The following is an 11,771-nucleotide window of genomic DNA, read 5'->3' on the forward strand; positions in this document are numbered from 1 at the left end:
ATTCAAGCCTAGGTTCCAATCCTAGGCGTGCTACCTAGTAGTTACAAGTACTTCTTTCAGTCTCTTCCTTAGTACAAGGGGCATAACTTTAATGTCCCTTCTAACACTATTTTTGTGTGTGATCATACAAGTTCCATGACTGTATGCTACGATCCAAAGCCAGGAGTCAGTGAGAGGGGCAAAGCCCACCCCAGACCCCTTTACAAGGCTGGTTATGGACAGAGTAGTTCAGAAAATTCCATGACTGAATTGTAGGATGCTGGGACAGGGCTACCTCATCAGAGTCTCTGCCAACCAGTTCTTTCCACCAAGTCTAGGGGAGAAGTACTAAGAGCACTGAATTAAAATATTCACCATGCTTAGTGGACACAGAAGGGCAAAGTCTGATTTCTTTACAGCTGGCCAAAGAATTCTTCACTGGCAAATGAATAATTCAGCCCTCTTTCCATCTGATGGCTGAATTCAACTTACCATGAATGTCTGTCCCTAAGGCAGGATTTAGTATAGTAGAAGAAATGCTGAATTTTGGGGTAGAGGACTGGGTTTCAATCCTGGTTCTCCTAAGGGTACCTAAGTGACTGGACTAATAACTTTTACTTCTCTGAGACTCTCTTTAACTCTCTATTTCTAGCAGGCCCTAGGAGCAACAGAAGCAGACCTCCCTCTGACTCTTCAGAGACACTGTTCCCCCCCCCTCTTCACCCCCTCCTCCTTCTAAGTCTCAGCTCTGAGACTTGCTCTCGGGCAGAGATGCCCTGGATGTTGACTGTTGGAGGCTACGTGGAACCAAGACTCAACCCCCTATATCTACCAGATCCAACTTCATCCCATTTGGCCATCCTGCTAGGATACCAGAGTCCAGCCACCAAGGTTCATTTTGCCATCTCCCTTTCTACATGTATCCCTAACTCCTTTATGTCTCTTCCTTAGGGAAGTTAATATTGAAAATGCTACTAGAAAGGGCATGACAACCATTTGCTCCATGGCTCTACTCAGTATGCTCGAGACTGTTGTTTGTTTTCTCAGTAATTAGGATTGAATACAAACTCCTCTATCATGTAAAGTCCTTCATGATCAGGCTCCAGCCTATATTTCCAGGTTATTTAGACCTCCTTCCATTTCAGCTACACAGACTGTATTCCATCTCCCAGCTTCATGTTTCTGACCAGTCTTTTCTCATGCCCTGTCCTTAGAAGACTCTCCCTTCTCAATATCCATCTCTAGGTATCCCTTAAAGGCCAGCCCAAGTATCACCTCCTTCAAAGGAGCCTCTCCTGATCCCCCATGGTGTTGTCTCCCCTCCCCAAATCACTTCCTATTTATGTTATATAGATCTTATATTTACTCAAGTTAATAGACATTTATGAAGCACCTACTATGTACCAGGCACTGTGTCCAGTGTTTGGGATACAAAGAACTTTGTCACAGTCTACAGAAGGTACAACATTCAAAAAACTATCCACAAACAAGCTTTATACTGGACAAATTGGGGGTAGTCAACAGAGGGAAGGAACTAAGATTAAAGAGGTTGAAGAAAGGCTTCTGATAGAAAGTTAGACTTGAAGGAAGTCAAGGAAGCAAAAGCAGAGAGGAGATGGGAGAAAGTCCCAGGGATCAGGGACAAGTAGTGAATATGTTCAGAGTTCAGAGGCATTGGAATGAAGAGAATGGCTGGTGGGGCTGGGGATGGGAAGGTTGAAAGAGGTCAGGTTATGGGCTTTAAAAGCCAAAAGAGGATTTTATATTTGATCCTGGAGGCAACAGGGAGCCACTGGAGTTCATAGAATGCGGGGGTAGGGAGGGGGGGGGGGGGGGGGGAGATGGTCAGACCTGAACTTTAGGAAAATTAATTTAATAGCTGAGTAGAGGATGGCCTGGAGTAATGAGAGACCTGAGGCAGGGAGAGGAACCAGGAGGCTATCACAACAACTTATAAATATGCTGTATATTCCTAGAAGAAGATAAACTCCTTGAGGGTAGGAAGTGTTTTACTTTTTATTCCTAGTATCAAACAGAGCTATATAGCAAGTACTTATAGAATGCTTGTTCATCAACTGATAGACTTCACAAGCACAGGGTCTTCACCTTTGCCCCTCCCTCCCACCTATCAAAACCTATTCTCAGTAACATGTATCACATGTATGAAGTTTTTCTCTTTGATGTATGATGAGGGTTGAGCCTAAACTGTAGCTTCTTTCACATTCTTTCTGCTCAAAATCTCTCTTGACTAGGGGGATAATGCTGTGAGTGACTGTAACTTGCATGAAATCTTGCTCCTGCAAATCAGAACCATTCAGTCTCTCCCCCTATGTCATTTCTTTGCTGCTTTTCTAAGGTGTCTTCACTTTCAGTCTTTTTCAAAATCAAATCCCTGGGTTATGTATCCTTGGGGTGTTTCTGATGTTGACCTCAGTGATTCCCCTTCAGATATTTTCTGTTTATGAGTTGGTCACACTTCTCAGTCTTACTTTGATAACCTGCTGGCTTGGTTTATCAAGTTTTCTCCAAGTCCTCCAGCGCAATCACCGCCTTTTCTCCACTCTCTGGATGATGCTCCTGCACCCAAGTCTGGAGTTCTTCAGGAAGGAGGATCAGGAATTTTTCTAGAACCCACAACTCTAAGGTTTGTTCCTTTGTGTGCATCTCTGGCTTCAGTCACTCATGATAGAGTTCCTGGAGTCTTCTTAGAGCCTCATGAGGCCCAGGAGTATGATGATAGACAAACTGTGTAAACTACTGATGAAAGATCTCCTGATGGTGCGGCAGGGGGAGGTGATTTTCTTGTAAGCAGGATTCTTGTTCCCAGACATGGTTCCCCTGATCTTCGACTTTCACTATCCAAAGTCCCTATTCTTTCAGAGGAAGAGTCCTGCTACATTCTGTATTGGAATAAGTCAGAAGAAGCCTCACTCCAGCTGGGGCCTAGGTGTGAAGAGATTATCTCCAAGGATCTTAATCATAAGCTCATTCTATTCCATGCAGTTGACTCTGGTGCTGGGACTGGAAAGGCCAGCAAGTCTGCAGGCTCTGAAAAGTCCAGCTAGCATTTTCTTATGTTATGTTGAATAAAGACAGCTAGATGATACAATGAATATAACTCTGGAGTCAGGAACACCTTAGTTCAAATTTAGTCGCAGACATTTATTATCTGTGATTCTGGGAACATCACAACTCCAGTTTCTTCTTCTGTAAAATAGATAATAATAATAATAATACCTATCTCCAAGGGATGTTGTGAAGATTAAATAAAATATCTGCAAAGTGTTTTGCAAACCTTAAAGTGCTATATCAATGTGAGCTATAGCATCATCAGTAGTTACAGTGATAATAGACATCCTTATTTTATTCCTGATCTTAATGGAAAGGGCTTCATTATATATAATATTTGTTCTTGGACTCAGAGCTCTTCCCCTCCATCAACAATAGCTTATGACTATCTATTATCAAAAACCATATGAACACAGATATCCATGAGAGTGGCAACAATTCCTCCCACCCCCAACCTGCTTCCAGGCAAAGCTTCACAGCCATAATTATGGAAGCAATCCCAGTCTTACCAGCTCTCAATAAAACTGCACTCAAAAGAGAGTCATGCCAGCCTAACTGAAGTATCAGGGTACCCTGAAGGAGAGAGAGGGACAAAATATACCAGACAAATTAACCACCATTTCTTTCCAGACCTTGATAAAGTACAAGGTCCTGAAGCCAAGAGCCTTGAAAATAGCAATGCTTCCAGGATCAGTGCACAAAGTTATCATCTTGAAAAGTAATACCTATGGATATGTAGCCTGACAACTGCTCTTAGAGGGGCTACAGTCACATTGATTGAATATCCAGAAGAGAATGTTCTTGCCGCCATAGTCTTTGGCACTCTTAAATGGTTCAACATCGGATACTGATGTGATTTTTAAAAGAGTTAAGGACACAAAGAAAAGACATGATCATCTGCTTTGCCACTTCACACTAAGGAATATGGTTCCTTTTCCTCTGCGTGATAGCTGAAACGTTCTGTATGTGTTGCCTCCTGCATTAGAATGTGAGCTTCTTGAGAGCAGAGCCTTTTACTATTCTACTTGTATCCTCTGTGCTTAGCACAATGCTTTGCAGAGAGTAAACACTTAAATATTTCATTCTTTCATTAATATTAGAAATAATTATATTAAAGTTCTATTTGTTCTTCAGTTTTCTCAAGTTTTCAACTGAAATAGGTATTAGATTCTGTCAAAAGCATTTTCAGCACTTGCTAATATAATCTAATAGTCTTACTTATTTGCATAATTTATTACACTGATAGTAGTCCTTATGCTGAAATAATGCTTTATTCCTAGTATAAACTCAACATGGTCATCATGTATAATTTTTACAGTATGTTATTATAGCTGGATTGATAATTTATTTTATTTTTTTACATCAATGTTGATTAGGGATATTGCCATTTCATTTTCTTTTTCTAATTTGTCTTTCTAGAGTTTAGGTATCAAGATAATATTTGCATAATAAAAATAAATTGAATTGAAAGGGGGCCTTTTCTTTTTATTGCAAGTTATGTGAAAGTGAAGTACTTTGGATATTTTGTATAATTCACTTGTAAACCCATGTGATCCTGGAGAAGCTGGAGAGTGGAGTTCATTTATGGACTGTACAATTTCTTTTTCAGATATTGGGTTCTTTGAATAGTTATTTCCTCTCTTGGTGATCTGGGTATTTTATATTTTTGTTAGAATTTATCTATTTTCTTTCACTTATTGGTTTTGTTAGCATATAATTGACCATAAAATTTCTGATAATTTTTAAGAACTTTCTCATTGTTTCATGAAAACAATTTGGTTTTATGCTCTCTTTTCAAAATCAGATTAACTGTTTGTCTATTTAAATCAGCTTGGATATTTTATTAAGTTTTCCCAGAAAGAATAGCACCTAGTTATATATATATATATATATATGTGTGTGTGCGTGTGTGTGTGTGTCTATGAATGTACATATATGTATATATGTGTGTATACATATATAGGTACACACATACATATATGTGTGTGTATATGTATATTGCTTTTGATTTTATCAGTCTCTTCATTTACTTTTTAGACTTTCTATTATTTGATTTAAAAGGTAATTTTTTAATTTATTGTTTTTAAGTTTTTTAATTTACATTCCCAATTCATTGATTTGTGCTTACTCTATTTTGTTATTAAAAGCAAAATTTTCTCTTTCTTCCAGTATATTTTTATTTATTTCATAAAGTATTTCTCAGTCACATGTAAAAAACTGGCATGCATTATTTTTAAAAAATTGAGCTCCAGATTCCCTCCATTCCTCTCTCCCAAACCCCTTCTTGAGAAGACAAACAATTTAATATAAAGTATACATGTGAAATCATGTAAAATATTAACCAGGTTGCCAAATGAACCATTAGCAATATTAGTCATGTTGCCAAAAAATGAAAGTTTTTAAAAAGCATGCATCAGTCTAAATTCAGACTCCATCAGTTCTTTCTCTGAGATAGATAGTACTTTTATCCTAAGTCTCAAAATTGTCGTGGATCATTGTATTGATCTAAGTAGCTAAGTTTTTTACAGTTGATCATCATACAATATTACTGTTGCTATGTACAATATTCTTCTAGTTCTGCTCACTTTACTTTCATCAGTTAATATAAATCTTCCCAGGTTTTTCTTAGACCATCCTTCTCATCATTTCTTAAGCACAATAGTATTCAATCACAACCATATACTACAATCTATCCAGCCATTCCCCAAATGATGAACATCCCCTCAATTTCCAATTCTTTGTCACCACAAAAGGAGCTTTTATAAATATTTTTGTACACATAGATCAATTTCTGTTTTCTTGGATCTTTGTCATATACACTTAGTAGTGATACTACTGAGTCAAAGAACATATACAGTTTTATATCCCTTTGGGAAAGTTCCAAATTGCTTTCCAGAATGGTTCATTCAGTTCACAACTCCAACAGTCAATTAGTGTCAAAAATTTTTGATATCTCTTCCAATATTTGTCATTGTCCTTTTTTGTCTTATTAGACAATCTGATAGGTATGGGGTGGAACTTCAGAGTGGTTTTAATTTGCATTTCTTTAATTAACAGTAAGTTGGAGGATTTTTTTTCATATGGCTATAGATAGCTTTGATTTCTTCTTCTGAAAACTGTTTGTTAATGTCTTGTGATCATTTCTCAATTGGGGAATGACTTGTATTCTTATAGTTCTCTCTATAATTGAGAAATGAGGCCTTTATTTGAGACACTTGCTGTAAATTTTTCTCAGTTTCCTGCTTTCCTTTAGATATTGTGTACATCAGTTTGATTCTGCAGTTTTTTTTAATTTAATGTAATCAAAATACACCATTTTATATCTTATAGTGTTCTCTATCTCTTTTTAACTGATTAATTAATTTACTCTTAGTTTTCAACATTCACTTCCACATTTTCGATTTTCTCTCCATATCTCCCCTGCACTCACCCCAAGACAGCATGCATTCTGATTACCCTTTCAGCCAATCTGCCCTCTTTTCTACCATACTCCTCTGTTCTCATATCTACTTTCCCTCAGTTTTCTTGAAGGGCAAGATAGATTTCTACAGTCCTTTGCCTGGATGTCTTATTTCCCATTTGCATGTAAGAACAATGCTCAACACTTTTTTCAAAACTTTGAGTTCCAAATTCTCTCCCTCCCTATCTACACAATGCCATTGAGAAGGCAAGAAAATAGATATAGATTATAGATTATGTGTAGTCATGCAAAACACTTCCATGACAGTCATTTTGTGAAAGTTTAATTATGTTTCATTCCATCCTATCCTGGTCTCCATATATTTTATTCTCTCTTTTGAACTTGTCCTTCCTGAAAAGTGTTTACTTCTAATTATTCCCTCCTCCTATTTGGCCTCCTTTCTATCATCCCCCAACACTCCACTTATCCCCTTCACTCTCTACTTTCCTGTACTGTAAGATAGACTTTTCTACCAAATTGAATGTGCATGTTATTCCCTCCTTAAGTCAAATCTGATGAGAGTAAAGTTCACGCACTCTCTCCTCCCCCTTCTTTACCTTCATTGAAAAAAACTTTTTCTTGCCTCTTTGATGCAAGAGATAATTTACTCCAATCTATTTCTCCCTTTCTCCTCCCAATATATTCTTCTCTCACCCATTAATTTTATTTTTTCAGATATCATCCCTTCATACTCAACTCACTCTCTGCCCTCTGTCTATATACATATAATCCCTCCAATGACCATAATACTGAGAAAAGTCTCAAGAGTTACAAATATTATCTTTCCATGTAGAAATATAAACAGTTCAACTTTAGTAAGCCCCTTATGATTTCTCTTTCCTCTTTACCTTTTCATGCTTCCCTTGATTCTTGTGTTTGAAAGTCAAATTTTCTATTCAATTCTGTTCTTTGCACCAAGAATGTTAAAATCTTCTATTTCATTTAATGACCATTTTGCTCCTGAAGTAATATGCTCAGTTTTTCTAGGTAGGTGATTCTTAGTTTTAAGCCTACCTCCTTTGACCTCTGGAATGTCATATTCCATGCTCTCTAATCTCGTAATGTGGAAGTTGCTAGATCTTGTGTTATCCGCACTACTCGAATTGTTTCTTTCTGGGTGCTTGCAACATTTTCTCCTTGACCTGGTAGCTCTTGAATTTGGCTACAATATTCCTAGTAGTTTTCCTTTCGGGATCTCTTTCATGAGGTGATTGATAAATTATTTCAATATCTATTTTGCACTCTGGTTCTAAGGAAGTTTTCCTTGATAATTTCTTGAAAAATGTCTAGGCTCTTTTTTTATTATGACTTTCAAATAATTCAATAATTTTTAAATTGTTTCTCCTGGATCTTTTTCCTGGGTCAGTTGTTTTTACAAAGAGATATTTCATTTTGTCTGCTATTTTTTTCATTCTTTTAGTTTTCTTTTATAATTTCTTGATTTTTCATAAAGTCATTAACTTCTAACTGTTCTATTCTAATCTTTAAGGAATTATTTTCTTCAGTGAGCTTTTCAACCTCCTTTTCCATCTGGTCAATCCTGCTTTCTAAGTCATTCTCTTCAGTGGTTTTTTTAATCTCTTTTGCCATGTGGGTTAGTTTATTATTGAAGATGTTACTTTCTTCAGCATTCTTTAGGCCCCCTTTAGCAAGTAGCTGACTTGGTTTTCATGAATTTCTTGCATCACTGTCATTTCTCCTAACAATTTTTTCTCTACCTCTCTTACTTCATTTGCAAAACCCTTTTTGAGTTCTTCCATGGCCTGAGACAAATTCATATTTTTCCTGGAAGCTTTGGATGTAGGTGCTTTGATTTTGTTGTCTTCTTCTATTTGTATATTTTGGTCTTCTTGATCACCAAAGTAAGATTTTATAGTCTGATTCTTTTTCTTGTTTTTGCTCATTTCCTCCACCATTTTTCTTACTTTTGAGCTCTTTGTCAACGTAGTTCTCTGCTTCTAGTGAGGGTGGAGGGGTTGTACTATCAGCTATTCAACTCTCCCACAGGCTAAGCTTCCTGAATGGGATTCCAGCTAACTAGGTAACCCAGTTTGTCCTCTCCCTCTCTTTCTCCTTCTCCTCTCCAAAGGAAGATATATTTTAAGGGTCAGAAGCTGCCCAGTTAACTTGAGGTTTACTAGCTAGATTTCTTTCTTTCCTTTCCTTTCATTTTTCCTTCCTCCCTTCCTCCTTTCCTTTCTTCCTCCCTATCTCCCTTTCTTCCTCCTTTCTTCTTCCTTTCTACCTTTCTTTCTTTCTTTCTTTTTTTACTTTCACAAAATATTAAGCCCAGTCCACTCTGAAGCTCATATATTGGAACACAATAAGGACCTACCTAAGCTCCACTTGATTGCTGTATTTTAGTCCCTCCTGTCTAAGAGTGAATGTCAATGGTAAGCTTTTCTCTTTGAAACAGCAACTCTGAGGATTATCCTCTCCCAGCTTGATTGTTCCTTTCTAATTAAATGGGCCATCCCTTGTCTAACTTCTTAAAGAGTCCTATTCACTTTGCTTCCCTCTAAGTGAATATCTTACAAAAGCCTTAGCCTAATAGGACCAAGGTATCCCATTATGTCCTGGGCCATCTGCAGTCTCTGGGGGAGAAAGTGCATCTGGTGACCTTGCACAGCTCTTTCTTACTCAAAACAAAGTCAACTGCTTTTCATTTTTTCTTTGATGCCATGGTCTTCTTTGGTAAAACAGGAAAAACACATTAATATTGAATAACAATAGTGATAATGAGCATCCTTGCTTCACCCCTGATCTTATTGTGAAGGTTTCTAGCTTATCTCCATTATAAATAATGCTTGCTGATGATTTTAATTAGATACTGCTTGTCATTTTAAGGAAAGTATACCTATGATTCTTATTCCTAGGTTCTCTAGCGTTTTGATAGAAATGAGTACTGCACTTTGTCAAAACCTTTTCTGTATGTACTGGAATTTGATTTTTGCCATTTTTGTTATTTACCTAGTCAACGATGTTGATAGTTTTCTAATGTTGAATTAATCCTGCCTTTCTGGTATAAATCCCATCTATTCATAATGCATGATCTTTGTGACACATTGCCATACCCTCCTTGTCAGAATTTTGTTTAAAAATTTTACTTTGATATTCACTAAGAAAATTGGTCTATGACTTTCTTTATCTCTTTATGATTTAGTTATCAACAACATAATTGTGTCATGAAAAGAATTTGCCGGGATTCCTTCTTTGCCTATTTTTTCAAATAGTTTATATACTATTGGAATTAATTTTTCTTTAAATATTTGGTAGAATTCAGTTATGAATCCATCTAGCCCTGGCTTCTTTTGTTTCCTTAGGGAGCACATTTATGACTTTTTCAATTTCTTTTACTAAGATAGGATATTTAATTAAGCATTCTATTTCCTTTTCTGTTTAACCATGTAATTTATACTTTTGTGAATATTCATCAATTTTACTTTTATTGCCAGTTTTATTTGCATATGATTGGACAAAATAGCTCCCAATAATTGCTTTAATTTCGTTTACATTTGTGATACTGGTAATTTAGATTTCTTCTTTTTAAAAAATCAAATTAAATAATGTTTTAAAATTTTTATTATTACAAACAACTGGTTTTTAAAAATAAAACCAGTTCTTAGTAATTTATCATTTCAATCCTTTTCATTCTTTCAATTTTTTTATTTTTATCCTTTGATTTTGGGGATTTCCTATTTGCTTTTTAATTGTTTTATTTAATTCATCTTTTACATTTTCTTTTAATTGCAAACCCAATTTATTGATCTACTCTTCTTCTATTTGATTGATTCAAGCATTTAGTGGCATAAAATTTCCCCAATGGCTACATTCCACAGATTTTGGTATGTTGTCTCATTGTTGTCACTCTTGTTAAAGAAATTATGAGTTATTTCTATGATTTGTTCTTTGATCCACTCATTCTTTAGGATTATGATATTTAGTTTCCAATTAACTTTTCATCCATGACTCTTTATTGAATGTAATTTTTAAGGCACTGCGGACTGAAAAAGATATATTTAGTATTTCTGCTTTTCAACATTTGGTTGTAAGGGTATTATGCACTAATGCTTAATAAATTTTTGTGGAGGTTCCATCTACATCCGAAGAAAAACATACTACTTTCTATTCCCACTCAATTTTTTTCCAGAACTTTATCATAACTAACTCTTCTAAAATTCTATTTGTCTCCCAAACTTCTTTCTCATTTTATGGATAGGTTTATCTAGTTCTGAGAGGGGAAAATTAATATCCTCTACCAGTAGAGTTTTACAGTCTATTTCCTCCAGTAACTCATTTAGCTTTTTAAAAAAGAATTTAGGTGTTATACCATTTGTTACATACATATTTAGTGTCATGTAACTGAATTTTCTACAGTACCTTTTTTACAAAATTTATTAATCTTCCTTATCTCTTTTAATCAGGTCAATTTTTACTTTTGGGTTCTCAGAATTCTTGATTGATACCCCTGTTCCATTTTTTTTACCTCAACAGAAACATAATAGATTTTCCTTCAGTCTCTTATCTTTACTCCACATTTGTGTTTCTGTGTTCAGTAACTTTCTTGTAAATAACATATTGATGGAATCTGATTTTTAATCCATTCTATCTGCTTCTGTTTTTAAACAAGCTCATTCCATGCACAGTAACAATTATGACTGTTGTGTGTTTCCCTAAATCTGATTTTCCCATTTATTTTTTCTTTTTCTTTATCCAATCCTATCTGAAAATACTGTTTTGCTTATATTCATTGCCCCCCTTAATCCACTCCTTTATCTATCAAAATCTCTTATCACCTTCCTCACCAACTTGTATGTTAGATATGATAGATTTCCATGCCCAACAGTACACATGTTATGCCTTCTTTAAACCATTTCTGCTGAGAGTAAGGTTTAAACATTAACCTTCAGCCCTTCCCCATTTTCCTGTTTCACTCTTTCTTGTGTGCCTCTTTTTTTTTTATTTTTTGTTTTTTAATGTTTAACAATCACTGCCATACAATTGAGATTTTATCCCCCCCATCTACCCCCCCACTCCCCCCTCCCTCCCCACAACTGCATACAATTCTGTATAGATTCTACATATACTTTCCTATTGAGTATATTTTCACTATAGTCATGCTATGTAGTCAGACTAAGATAAATGAAAGAAATCGTATAACAAATCAGAACACGATACACAAACACATACACATATACAAACATGATCTGTTACATTATGTGAGTGACTTCCATATTTCTCTCTCTGAGTGTGGAAGGCATTT

General features: G+C 35.7%; 1 pseudogene; it reads right to left on the reverse strand.

Annotated features, from left to right (window-relative positions):
* Positions 1 to 2,120: 2,120 nt before the first annotated feature.
* Positions 2,121 to 3,859, reverse strand: LOC140522751 (zinc finger protein 232-like; annotated as a pseudogene).
* Between the last annotated feature and the right edge of the window lie 7,912 nt (positions 3,860 to 11,771).

Source organism: Notamacropus eugenii, chromosome 2 (genome assembly GCF_028372415.1).
Source record: "Notamacropus eugenii isolate mMacEug1 chromosome 2, mMacEug1.pri_v2, whole genome shotgun sequence".
Classification (NCBI taxonomy): Eukaryota; Metazoa; Chordata; class Mammalia; order Diprotodontia; family Macropodidae; genus Notamacropus; species Notamacropus eugenii.